General features: G+C 43.9%; 1 protein-coding gene and 1 long non-coding RNA gene across 3 annotated transcripts in view; one reads left to right on the top strand and one right to left on the bottom strand.

Annotated features, from left to right (window-relative positions):
* Window positions 1-11,025, top strand: part of LOC131409780 (uncharacterized) — an 86,631-nt gene extending 75,606 nt beyond the window's left edge. For both annotated transcript variants that reach the window (XR_009221009.1, XR_009221011.1), the window contains 2 exons: window positions 5,503-5,627; window positions 9,659-11,025. This is a non-coding gene — a long non-coding RNA (uncharacterized LOC131409780). The remainder of the gene's footprint in view (window positions 1-5,502; window positions 5,628-9,658) is intronic.
* The window catches only part of HNRNPAB (heterogeneous nuclear ribonucleoprotein A/B), a 314,463-nt gene that overhangs the window by 142,466 nt on the left and 157,868 nt on the right, over window positions 1-14,129 (bottom strand). The gene's annotated exons all lie outside the window — the stretch shown is intronic.

The following is a 14,129-nucleotide window of genomic DNA, read 5'->3' as shown; positions in this document are numbered from 1 at the left end:
GGGAAACTTACAACTATAAATGCCTACATTAATAAAGAAAAAAGATTTCAAATCAATAACCTAACTCTACACATGAAGACACTGGAAAAAGAAGAGCAAACTAAACCCAAAGCAAGCAGAAGGAAGGAAATAAATAAGAATTAGAGCATAAATTAATGATATAAAGAAGAGAAAAATAGAGTGGTTCTTTGAAAGGATCAACAAAATTATCAAACCTTTAGCTAGACTGAGAGAGAGAAAAAAAATTCAAATTACTAAAGTCAGGAATGAAAGAGGGGACATTATAACCAACTTTACAGAAACAAAAAGAATTACAGGGAATATTATGAACTATGTGCCAACAAATTAGATAATTTAGATGAAATAGACAAATTCCTAGAAAGTCACAAACTACCAAAACTGACTCAAGAAGAAATAGAAAACCCGAACAGACCTATAACAAGGAAAATGATTGAATAAGTAATTTAAAAATTTGCCATACACATACACAGCCCAAGCTCAGATGGCTTCACTGGAGAATTCTATCAAACACTTAAAGGAAAATTAATAGCAATTCTTCACAAACTTTTCCAAAAAATAGAAGTAGAAGGAACACTTCCTAAACTCATTCTATGAAGCCAGTATTCCCTGATACAAAACCAAAGACATTATAAAAAAAACTACAGACCAATCTCTCTTATGAAAATACATGCAAAAATCCTCAGTGTAATACTAGAAAACTGAATCCAACAATGTATAAAAAAAAGATTATATACCATGACTAAGTGGATTCATCTCAAGAATAAAAGGTTGGTTTAACATCTCAAAATCAATTTATGTAATACACCATATCAATAGAGTAAAGGACAAAAACCACATGATCATCTCAAAAGATGCAGAAAAAGAATCTGACAAAATTCAACACCCTTTCATGATAAAAACACTCAAAAAAGTTGAAATATCAGGGAACTTCATTAACCTGATAAAGGACATCTACAAAAGCCTACAGCTATCATCATACTTAATGGTGAAAAACAAAGCTTTCTTCCTATTATCGAAAAGACAACAATGTCTGCTCTTGCCACTTCAATTCAACATTGTACTGGAGATTCTAGCCAAGGCAATTAGGCAATAAAAATAATTAAAGGCATCTATATTGTAAAGGAAGAAGAAAAACTATCTCTATTTATAGATGACATGATCGCATATATAGGAAATCCTAAAGAATCCATACACAAAAAAAATCAAGCTAAAAATAAGTTCAGCAAGGTTGCAGGATACAAGATCAATATATAAAAATCAGTTGTTTTTCTAAATGCTAGCAATGAACAATCCGAAAATGAAATTAAGAAAGTAATTCCATTTACAACAGTATCAAAAATAAAATACTTAGGACTATATTTAATAAAAGAAGTGAGAGCCAGCCCTGATGGCCTACTGGTTAAAGTTTGGCACTCACTGCTTCATTGGCCCGGGTTCGCTTCTCAGTAGCGAACCACACTACCCATCTGTCAGTTGCCATGCTGTGGTGGCGGCACACATAAAAGAATTAGAACGACTTACAACTAGGATATACAACCATGTATTGGGACTTTGGGGGGGGCGGGGAAGAGGAAGATTGGCAACAGATGTTAGCTCAGGGCAAATCTTTCCTTGCCAAAAAAAAAAAAAGAATACATTTCCTTTAAAAAATAAAAAAATAAAAATAAATAAAAGAAGTGAAAGACTTGTACAATGAAAACTACACAACATTCTTGAAAGAAATTAAAGAAGACCTAAATAAATGGCAAGATACCGTGTTCATGGATTGAATACTGAATATTGTTAAGATGGAAATTGTTAAGACTGCAACTCTCCAAATTGACATATAGATTCAATGTAACCCCTGTCAAAATTCCAACTTCCTTTTTACCCCCTCAGAAATTGACAAGCTGATCCTAAAATTCATATGCATGTAAGAGACCCGAAATAACCAAAAAAACTTGAAAAGAATAGAGTTGGAAGACTCACACTTCCTCATTTCAAAGTTTACTACAAAACTACAATAATCAGGACAGTGTGATACTAGCATGAGGACAGACATATAGAATAGAATTGGGAGTCCAGAAATAAAGTCTCACATACATGGTTAATTGATTTTCAACAACTTTCAGCCAAGACAATTAAAGGGGAGAAGAATAGTCTTTTTAACACATGATGCTTAGAAAATGATATCCACAAGCAAAAGAATGAAGTTGGACCTGTATCTAAGACCATATACAAAAATTAACTTAAAATGGATGACAAATCCATTTTATTTAAGAGCTAAAATTATAAAACTCTTAGACGAAGACAAAGCTGTAAATCCTTGTGACTTTGGATTAGGCAATGGTTTGTTAGATGTGACACCAAAAGCACAAGCTACAAAACAAAAATAAACTGGACATCATCAAAATTTAAAACTTTTGTGCTTTAAATGATGCCATTAAGAAAGTGAAACTATAACCCACGGAATGAGAGAAAAATTTTGCAAATCATATATCTGAAAAGAGACTTGTATCTAGAATATATAAAGAACTCCTACAACTCAGTAATTTTAAAAAGCCCAATTAAAAAAAGGGCTAAGGATCTGAATAGACATGTCTCCAAAGAAGGTATACAACAACTAATAAGCACATAAAAAGATGCTCAACATAATTAGCCATCAAGGAAATGCAAATCAAGACCACAATGAGATACTTCAAACCCACCAGAATGGCTATAATCAAAAAGACAGATAAGTGTTGGCAATGATGTGGAGAAATCAGAACCCTCACATACTCCTTGTGGGAATGAAGAATGGTGCAGTGGCTGTGGAAAAGTCTGGCAGTACCTCAAAAGTTAAACAGTTACCAATGACCCAGCAATTCCACTCCTAGATATATAACCAAGAGAACTGAAACGATTCCCTACAAAAACTTGTACACAGATGTTCATAGCAACATTATTTATAATAGCCAAAAGGTGGAAACAACCCAAATGTCTATCAACTGATGAATGAATAAATAAAACGTGGTACTTCCATATAATGGAGTATCATTTGGCCATAAAAAGGAATGAAGTACTGATACCTGCCACAACATGAACCTTAAGACACTATGCTAAGTGAAAGCAGCCAGTCACAAAAGGCCACATGTTTATATTCCCTTCACATGAAAAATGTCCAGAAGGCAAACCCACAGACCAAATGTAGACTGATGGGACCTGGGGGAAAGTGGGGAATCAATGCTTCTTTTCCAGCTGATGAAAATGTTCCAAAATTGTGATGATGGTTGTACAACTCCGTGAACATACTAAAAACCTTTAAGTGGTCGAATTGTATGGTTTGTGAATCATATGTCAATAAAGCTGGAAGACTGTAAGACTTACGTGCCTAAATGTACTCCAGCCAGCGAACAGCTTGGAAAATATTCTCTCATAGTGAGTGGAAGGATAAGCAGACGGAAAAGTCCTCTCACTCTGAAGACGCAGAGAGACGGAAGTTCCGAAGGCACTCCTGAGGCTGAGGACCCGGATACCCGGGGAGAAAAACGACACACCGGGCCGGCTCGGCGCACACAGACAGCGCTGAGAAGCTCTTCCCTAGACTGAAGCCGACAGAGCTTATTTTCCCCCCTCGCTCGGAGCACTTCTTCCCATTCCTCGGCAGGGTGGGGGGTGGTCTGAAGGGCCCCTCCGTGAGACCCGCACTGCCAGGCCAGGCCTCCCCTGAGGGCCCCGCGGCGTGGGCTCCTAGCCCCCTCGTCCAAACGCCATCGGGACTCACCGGAGGAGGGCAGACTGGCCAGGGCCCCGACTGCACGCGCACAGGGCCCACCGCGCCGCCGGCCCGGTGGCCTCACTTTAGGGTCATGGGGGCCGCGGCACAAGCTTCCTGGCGACGGGCCGTGTGCGTGTGGGGAAGGGGGCCGAGGCTCTTTGTGCCCCAGCGCGACCCCACCACACGGGAGAGGGAGAAGACACCCAGCAAAGAGAAGGGGGTGGGGCCCGGGAGGCAGTCCACTTCCGGCGACCAGAAGAAGCAGAGCCGCACATCGCGCCTCAGGACCCTAGGGTGGAAGTTGGTCCCCACCTCGAGGGCCGTCTCCCTCAGCGCGTCCCCGCCCTCTCCAGGGACACCCCCCACTCCTGCCCCCACCGCCACTGTCCCCACCTCTCTCTGAGTCCAGAGTCTAAGGCTGTGCCCTGTGTTCACCGCTCTGAGGAGCCCCTCCCACCCGTACTCCGGAAGCCACCCCTATTTAGTAGCCAGCCATCCCTCCCAGTGAGTGGTCACCTCCACTCTGTGAGCCTAGCCAGCCCACCCCAGCCAGCCCTGCAGGAGGTCACCACAACTGAATCACCCAAATGAACCCAACCTTCCCAGCCCTACAAGGGAGCTCACTCTCGCCACGCCAGGTCCTCCTTCGTTGGGAAGAAGCTTCCCAGAGTCCAGGGACTCCAGGGAGCCCGGTCCACGCTGGCTGGTCCCCCAGCACCATTTGAGTGTTCCACATCTTCCTTCACGACAGTTCAGTGACTTGGGGCCTAACCTAGGCATGACTGCCTTGCTCATTCTTTTCCCCAGCAGAACTGTTGCTGAGAAGGAATGGCGTCCAGCTCATGTCCAGGGTCCATTCTCCAGGTGTAGTTTCTGCTGGCCAAAGAAAGTTCAGGGTTCAGCAATGGTCATTCGGCTCTGGAAGCAGCAGTTCCTGACCTCTGTGGTGCATCATGAAGTCCAGCCTCATCTTTACTATCAAACATCACTCATGTTGGTTCTCTGACCAGTTCCTGGGGCAAATCTGCACTCCCTTGGCAGCTTTTCCAGGATGAGATCAAGAGGAACAATGAGTGAGCATGCCCAGCAGAGAGAGGGCTCATTGGACTTGTATTAATTACATTTTCACTTGTTGGGGACACTGCCTCAAGGAGGAGGGAGGAAGGGAAGCCAGTGAATGACCACAGACTTTTTCCCCATGAATTCAGCAAACATTTATGGAGCAGATGCTTAGTCTCTGCCACTGTTCTAGGCACTGAGAAAAGAGCAATGAGCAAAACAAAGTCCTGCTCTCATGGAGCTTTTACTATGATGGGAAGGAAGGCAGAGGAAAAAAACAACCCAAGATATTTTCAGTTATAAGTCCTATGAAGAGAATAAAACATGACTTGATGGAGTAGCTGGAATGCAGCAATTCTTTAGACAGGGTGTTCAGAGAGGGCCTCCGAGGAAGTGACATTTTGAGCTGAAATCTGTGTATCAAGAATGGGCCAGGTCATGAAGGACCTTATAGGTTGTTGTGTCTTTATAGTTATTAGAGCTCCTAGGATCATTAAGTCCTGTGTTTCCTAGCCCCAGTTATCTTTTGAATGGGTAAATGATGAAAGTAGTCAGCTGTTTAACTGGGAGGGAGTTAGAGGAGAGGAACGGAGCCATAAGAATGGCTGTTGCCCAAGAGGAAGAAGCAGCAACAGGAGCAGTTAGGAGGCTAAACACTGATCTAGTTCAACCTCCTCTTTTTACAGATAAGGAATCAGAGATCCAGAGAAGTTAAACAACTTGCCTAAAGACACACAACTAAATAATGGCAGAGCCAGGACAAGAATCCAAATCTCCTGGCTGCTAGTCTACAATCAGAAGATATTCTGAGGTGGGAAACAGACCCAAAGTCTGAGTCCAGAGCCTGGCTTTGAACTCTGGCTTCTGTATGTCCAGGCCTTGGGTTGAGATCCTTGGAGGGAGTCACTGTGATGATCTCTGGCTTTATTCTCTCCCTGCTAGTTAGGGTCATGGTATTCTGTCAGTGTACAATGAAGGACATCTGCTTAGAGCAGGTTAACCTTCCAAACCATCAGTCCTCCTCTCCCTTAGATAGTGAATTGTCATTTTAAGTAGAAGCATCTTAAGATGTTTACATATTTATAAATATTTATTAAGCATCAACTATGTGCCAGGTACTGGGGATTCAGTGGTGAGCCAATATAGACACAATCTCTGTCATTGTGAAGCTTACAATCAGGGTTAAAGATATATAACCACACAAACAGCTGTAAAACTGTAACAGTGACAAGTGTGAGGAAGCAGTTACACAGGTGCAATTGAGGGAGTGGAGGAGGTGGTGGGAATTTGATCTAGTTAAGGAGATCTGCATAAACTTCCTTGATGAAGTGACACTTGAGGTGGGATCTGAAGGAGAACAGGAGTTATGTAGGGAAAGAGGGGACGAGAAGAAGTTCCAGTCTGAGGCAATGGCACATGCAACCTCCCTATGGCACGAGGGAGTGTGGCAAGTACAAGAAGGCCACTGTGCCTGGAGCACAGAGCAAGGGGGAATTTTCAGTTTCCAAGAAAGGCAGACTAGGTATTTAGATTAACACTCATGTTGAAACAACTGAGACTGCTAGATATGTAATCTTAACAACTGTAAGGAGCTGACAAGATAGAGAGAATCAGATTAAAATGGAAAGAAAGTGGGAACATAACAGGGAATCCAGTGCCAAAGCCACTTGTACCCTAAGGAATTTGCTATGTCTCTCAAATTTTGGCTTCAGTTTTGATGGCCTTGATGGGCCAAAGGGGAGAGAAATTGAAGCCCAGAAATCACTGTTCAAGTGAGGAGTCTAATAGCAAACCCTCCCCCTAAAAAAATGGGGCTCCAAAAGGCTAGCTGGTTCAGGGTGGGAGTGAACCAGAAGGAAATGATTCTTTCTGGATTTACTCCTGGCTCACCTTGCCTGGGTGGTGTAGGAAACTTCAAGTCTCATGCTTGGACTAGGTGGTCCTGGATTAGTAGTGTCCTCAGGTACCTGATATAAGCAAATAAAAATCCTTACCACAGGCATGTACCTTCACTCTAGGCCTCAATTATTTCTACAGGTGATTTTTCAATTACAATAAGTCCACTAGTCAAAAATAATTAGGCACACAAGGAAATAAAAGCCATGAGTGAAAAGAGTAATAACAGACAAAGCAAACCCACAAAGAGTTTAGAACTGGATTTACTAGAAACAAACTATAAAGCAAATATGTTTAAAAGAATAAAAGACAAGCTTGACAATATCTGTAGGGAACAAAAAAATTATTAAAATTTCCTGTGAATCTCGTAACAACTCTGTGAGATGGGTATTATCCCAGTTTTAGATATGAGAAACTCAGGCTCAGAGGGGTTGAGCAACTTGCCCACTGTCATGCACTAGTCATGCACTAGATTCAAACCCTGCTCTTTCTGACTTCAAACCCTATTCTCTTTCCACTGTACCACAAGTAAATAATTATTTGACTTAAGGAGTGGCTAATAATCCTATTAGAAAACACAGAAGGAAGGTTTTCATCTTTCTTTTTGTGTGTGTGTGTGGAAGATCAGCCCTGAGCTAACATCCATGCCAATTTTCCTCTTTTTGCTGAGGAAGGCTGGCCCTGGGCTAACATCCGTGCCCATCTTCCTCCCCTTTATATGGGACGCCGCCACAGCATGGCCTGACAAGCGGTGCCTCAGTGCGCGCCTGCGATCCAAACCCGGGCCGCCAGCAGTGGAGCATGCGCACTTAACCGCTACGCTACAGGGCCGGCCCAGTTTTCATCTTTCTTATTGTTTTTAACCAAGCTGAAGCTAATATAAATCTGTGATAATCATAAAGTTTATGAAAAATTTTACATGAGTCAAGGTCAAAGTGAGCAGGTTATAGATTATGGGAGGGTCTGGCCTTTTTGCACAGGGGCTTTGAGGTCACCATCTTAGAGATTTCAAAAGCATCCCAACATAAAATATCTATGTATAGATTTATCAACAGTTATTGATTATTGAACATAGGCCACACAGTGTGTTAGAGGCTTTCTCAAATACACTCTCACATTTAACCTCAGAGCAACATTGCCAGGTACATGTCATTAACCTCAGTTCACAGATGAGGAAACTGAGCCTCAGAGGGCCAAAGTAACCTGCCTATCCAGGATTCAGACTCACGCCTCCTCGCTTCCTTTCTGCTATACCACAGTGTCGCCTTGCAAAAAATGTCTCATAGGACTAAAATCTGAGTGAAAGCCACGTTAGGACTACTAAGCACTTTTAGATTTCAGCCCCAGACTAGTGACTTTATGGCAGCAAGGTTGAGATCAGATAGGAGCTGGGACAGACCCTGCAAACCACCCGCCAGACTGGTTTGTGTCATTTGCTCACCTATATTCAGGTCACTGAATATGAGAAGTCAATTGTGGTGGCCACTCCTGGTGCTTCAGGGCATACACTTCCCAGCAGAGGTACAATTCTCATGAGGAAGAGAGGTGTCCCTGTGTTGAGAGAGAAAGGACCTGAACATCACCTCAAGGGTGGTAGTTCCCCCCAAGCAAGGAAATGAGGCAGAACAGCCAGCACTCATCATTTATCGGAGCTGACTCCAGGCCCAGCACTGCCTCATCTTCCTCACAACAGCCCTGCAAGGGAGCTGCCATTACTGTCCCCATCTTACACGTGAGGAAATTGAGGCTGCTTGCTCTGAGTTACATAGTCAGTACACGGAAGGCCAGCGTATGCATCCAGTGAGTCTAATTCCAGAGAACAGCATCCCTCATGAAGGAACCTGGCACAATGCCTGATACTTACATGCTCAGTAAGTGATGGTGATGATGATGACGATGACGACAGTATTACACTTACGAGCAAGAAAATGGATTAGGGGTCTTAGTGTAGACCTGCACTGTCCAGTATGCTAGCCGCTAGCTGCAGGTGGCTGTTGAGCACCTGCAGTGACTAGTATGACTGAAGGACTGAATTTTTAATTTTTATTTACTGGAGCATGTAAAATATTTTTTTTCTGTTAAACATGACTTTATTGTTTTGGTAGGACTACATTTCACTTAACATTGCATCCTGTTAGATATTATTATTGTATTGTGTGGTGCATGTGCTACATATATTGGGCTAAGTTAAATATGTTATTAAAATGAACTTCAACTGTGCCTTTCTACATTTTTAATGTGGTTACTAAATTTTAAAAAATTACATTAAGTGGCTTATATTTCTATGAGAGCACACTAGCATAAATCTTAAGAATTTAATTCAAAACATTTGAGATATTCTAAGCAATAGAAGTGATTTGTCACTTTTTTTAAGTAAAAATTCGCTTTCAGTAGTAGTGATCATTCTGTCCATAATCATTTCCCCTAGAATGGTTGATAACCTCAGTAGAAGCTTCCACAGGAAGTAAAAACAAACCAAAAACTATGATGAAAATTTCTTCTCTCTCTCTCAATCTCTTTTTAATATTACAGTTGAGAGATAGATCTGGCTACAGGGCCGAGATTTCTTCTATATGTTTCTGCATTTGCCCCAAATCTATTGATCCCTTTCCCATCTCAGGACCAGGTAAGCAGCCCCTGTTTTATAAACCATCTGCAATTTGGGGATTACCACCTGCCCTTTGGGAAGGGGCCCTTTCTATTTACCTTCTTGGACTTCTATAAGTTGCAGCTGTTGCTGCCCATTTTCTTGTCGCAACGGAAAAAGAGTAACTGGAAACGAATCAGCCTGTCTGGTAGCCCCTTCAATCCAAATCATTATTTAGCTCCTAATGTATTTTACTATATCTGACCATTGATCATTTCCTGAGCTTTTATGAGATCTTTGTTCCAGGCCACTCCACTGATTTCTGCGTTGAATTTTTCTTCTTTTCTTTAACCAATCAGCATCATCAGTCATAGTGGATTCTGAAAGAGATACCGGAACACCAGAGAATAAGAGCTCCTTGGATTTCCAGCTTCACCCTTGCCGAGTAATATTCCAAGGTTTGAACCAACACTCTGACGATTTCTGCCAAGCAGTGCAGCTTCCAAAGTCCAACCCAACCTTCCCTCCTTCCCTTGCCCTGGAACCCCCAGACCTGGTGCAGGGAGCAATGCCATCCCCCCAAAGGACCTGAAAGTGTACCGGGGCAAGGGAAGCCCAGGACTGAACTTTTTCTGAGATCCTATGTGATAAGGCATGCTGCCCAGCGCCCCTCCTACCTGCAACCTTTCTCCCCAGAGACTCCTTCTTCAGGACACCCTCCGAGATGTACAGCAGGGCATGAAAGCCACTAAGAGATGGCAGGGCCTTCCACAATTGCTACCAGTCTTGCCTTCGCTGTTTAGGCTTTTTGCCTATGGAGTCATGATGTTCCCAGCTTTAACTGAACTTGTCACTCACAGGCCTGGATAAAGACTGGCCCTTACACACATGGCTGACCACGTCTTCTGCAATGCACTCTTTCTAAAGAGGAGGAAGCTCGTACTTTCTCTGTCCAGTCTACTCCCTGTCCTTTGTAAATTGGTTCCTGGGCCAAAGAAACACACGCCAGGACTCCCTAGAACTTGAGTTCTCAACTGTGGCTGCTCATTGGAACTAACCTGGGGAGCTTTTAAATCCCGGTGGCCTGGGCACTATGCCAGACCAACTCAGTCAGAACCTCTGGAGACGCAACCAGGCACTGTCATTTTTAATGCTCCACAGGTGATTCTAGGGGGCAGCCAGGGTTGAGAACCACCGCTCTAGATTCGAGAGTCCAGACTGTGTCCTTCTAGGCCTCCAGCTCCCCCTCTCTTGGACTCCAGTCTCATGTTTTATCTAAATTCCAGTTTGTGTGATTTTGATTCTGCATTTTCATTCTTCCCAGGAGAATCAGGCAGGGGCCATTTTACATAAACCAACTAGGCCTTCAGGGCTCAGACTCTGATGGGAGGAGTCGGGAAGCAGGTAGGACACACTGCCCCTCCTGGAGCAGTGATTCTCAACTTTTAAAACATAAAGATGCTGGGACCTTACCCCAGACTAATTTAACTAGTTGAGGATGAATGCAGGAAATCACTATTGTTTTAGAGTTCTCCGGTAGATTCAGATGCACAGCCAGGGTTCAGAGCCACTGGCTGGTAAACTCATAGATCCCAGATCATCTTGAATTGGTTCTTCTCGGACATAGCTCATTTTCTTAATGTGTTTATTTCTTTTTTCTTTTTTTTTTTTTTTTGTGAGGAAGATCAGCCCTGAGCTAACATCTGTGCTAATCCTCCTCTTTTTGCTGAGGAAGACCGGCTCTGAGCTAACATCTATTGCCAATCCTTCTCCTTTTTTTTTTTCCCCCAAAGCCCCAGTAGATAGTTGTATGTCATAGCTGCACATCCTTCTAGTTGCTCTATGTGGGACGTGGCCTCAGCATGGCCGGAGAAGCGGTGCGTCAGTGTGTGCCCCGGATCCGAACCCGGGCCGCCAGTAGTGGAGTGCGCGCACTTAACCGCTAAGCCACGGGGCCGGCCCGTTAATGTGTTATTTAACACAAAACCCTACATTTTGCTTTTTTCAGATCTTACCATCAACTTTCCTTTGCCAGCAGAAAGCCACCCCCATACAGACCCCCATATAGGGACTGTATAGGAGGAGACAGATCCTGAAACGTTGAAGTGTTGGAACACAGCCCCAGCTCTCTGGGAGCGTCCAGTGCCACACTTGTAAGAGCCTAGAAAATACGCATTTCTTTCTCTGTTGTTATAAATGGGTTTTATTCTGTTCTGTTTTTTAATCTAGACCACTAAAAATATTATAGGGAGCACAATGTAGCTAATGGCAATGAGTTTTAAGTCAATGAATTCAAAGTCTGAGACCAAGTCCCTCATGTGAAGTTGTTGAAATGACCTGCATCTCTCTGCAAGGCAGAGCTGCGAGGCCTTCCAAATCCTCAGCAGGCTTGGGTGCACTTTTAGGTTAGAGTTATTGACATAATGAGGTAATGTGACTCTTTATGAAATAAGATAAAGATGGCCTCATTCATTGATTTGAAGCCTTTCAGTGGTAATAAAAGCTACTATTTATTGGGTACTCCTTATGTGTCAGATACCATACACTATACCAGATATCTACATTATCTTGTTTATTCCCAGCAGCCATGCAAGGTAGGCAGGTATTAAAAGTTCTGCTTTAAAGATGTGGAAACTGAGGCTCAGAGAGGTTTAATGACTTGCGAGAGGTTGCAGTGAATTAAAGGCGGGGGAGGGATTCATACCTCCTCTGGCTGCAGCCAGAGTTCCAGTTCCACTACCCTGGCTACCCAGCCCCAGGGATTTCTTTTCTTCCAGATAAGTCTCACTGGCCCTTCGGTTTCTCCCTCCTCCACTTCCTGCCTTGGCTTCATTTCTATGAAAAGCAATATGATTTAATTATGTGTTAATGTCTTCTGCAGGAGCAGAAATTGAGGGGTGGATGTGACAACATGTTAGGAAACTGTGTTTTCCCATGCTGGGGTGAGATTCTAGGCCACTACACAAAAAGGGCAGATCTAGTTGGGCAAAAATTGTTCTGGATGTGGCCTTCTGGTTTGTCTGCTGTCAGTATGAAAAGAAAACAGTCCACGGGCCTGGGACACTATTCCTGAACCTCCTTCTCACTCCAGTTTCCACAGCCCACCCCCCAACCCCTCCGGCCTGGGTTGCAGCCCCTAGGACGTCTGAGGTCTAAAGCCCCTGCAGTGAGGACACCGGGTGGGTCACAGCTGTGAGGGAGGAAAAGTCACCTCAGGAGGCAGGTCAATTCCCAAAGCACTTTGGGATTCCTATCCCCTTAAAATTCAGAATCTTCAGAGCATGTTCCACTGACTTCAAGCCTGGTAGGAAGTGAGCACCTCTGAGTTGCTCTGGGCTTCCTCCTGTCCTGGCGAAGGGGCTTTCCAGGAAACACCTGATGTTGGGCCTGTGAACGGGGCTCTGCTCTAGTGAGTTCCCAGAGAGCAGTTCCCTGCCATTTCAGGAGCGCCTTCTCTATGCTCCCCTGTGCTAATTAGGAAAAGGGAAACAGAGCCGCCCAGAACAGGTGCTGCTCCTCAGGGGACTGTCAGGGTTGTTCTTAAAAAGGAAATTGGTGCAAATGAGCTTAAATGAAGCAGAATTAAGGCTAGCAGATAGCATGGCAGCGGCTGGCACACAGGTAAACAAGGTGGAAAGAGAAAGTGAACAAAGAAGATGTAGCCAGGTGTGGGGGAGGGGTGGTGCCAGGTCTTCAGGGCAGGACAGGAGAGCAGAACATCAGCCTTTAGGGCAGAGGAGGCTGGAGCAACAGTGGCTGAAGCTGTGGGCTGGAACCTGACACCAACTCAATTCCATGAAAACTGAGTGCCTGTGAGGCAGCAGGCACTGTACCAGGCCCTGAGGATAGGGCAGGGAACAAGACACTAGGCCCTGGGTTCAGGAGGCTGATGTTCCAGTGGGATGGGGTGAGGGGAGAGAAAATAAATAAGATTTCAGTTAAGGGTAATAGCTGTGAGAGCAATAAAACAGGATGATGTGTGTGGGCGTGTGTGTGTGTGAACTCTTTAGAGAATGAGCAATGGGGGGGGGGGGCCTCTGTGAAGCAGGGGATACTGGGTTATTAAGGACAAACATCTTCTTCCTCCCTTCCTAGTGAAGGAAGTGCTCAGTGCTGCACCATCAAACAACAAAATAGTTACCTTTCCCACTGAATAAAACAATACTTCTTTCTAATCCAATATCACAGCCTGGGGAGCCCACAACTAAACTTTATTTATGGGTGAGGGAGCATGGTTCATTCAGATGCAGTAGCAGAGGCCATTCTCAATTCTGTCAGCCTGAAGGGAAAGGCAAGATTCCATCATTTATTGAGCAACTACTGTGTTGCTCATATGTAACTTATCTTCTTAAAAAATTTCCTTTGGGAACATTTTAGATTTACAGGAAAATTGTAAAGATATCACAGAAAGTTCCTGTATACCCTTCACCCACTTCCCCTCAGGTTAACATCTTATGTAATCATGGTGTGTTTGTCAAAAGTAAGAAGTTGACAGTCGTACAATACTAGTAACTAAATGCTATATAGACTGAATGTCTGTGTCCCCCCAGATTCATATATTGAAATCCTAATTCTCAATGTGATGGTGTTTGGAGCTGGGGCCTTTGGGAGGTGATTAGGTCATGAGGGTGGTGTCCTTATAAAAGAGACCCCAGAGAGCTCCCTTACCCCTTCTGCCATGTGGGGACACAGCAGGAAGATGGCCATCTATGAACCAGGAAGCGGGTCCTCACCAGACATCGAATCTGTTGGTGCCTTGATCTTGGACTTCCCAGCTTCCACAACTGTGGGAAATAAGTGTTTGCTGGTTAAGCTACCTAGTTTATGGTG

Source organism: Diceros bicornis, chromosome 1 (genome assembly GCF_020826845.1).
Source record: "Diceros bicornis minor isolate mBicDic1 chromosome 1, mDicBic1.mat.cur, whole genome shotgun sequence".
In the NCBI taxonomy this organism is placed as follows: domain Eukaryota; kingdom Metazoa; phylum Chordata; class Mammalia; order Perissodactyla; family Rhinocerotidae; genus Diceros; species Diceros bicornis.
Note: the sequence above shows the minus strand (reverse complement) of the source record. Positions and strands in the feature narration are given on the sequence as shown.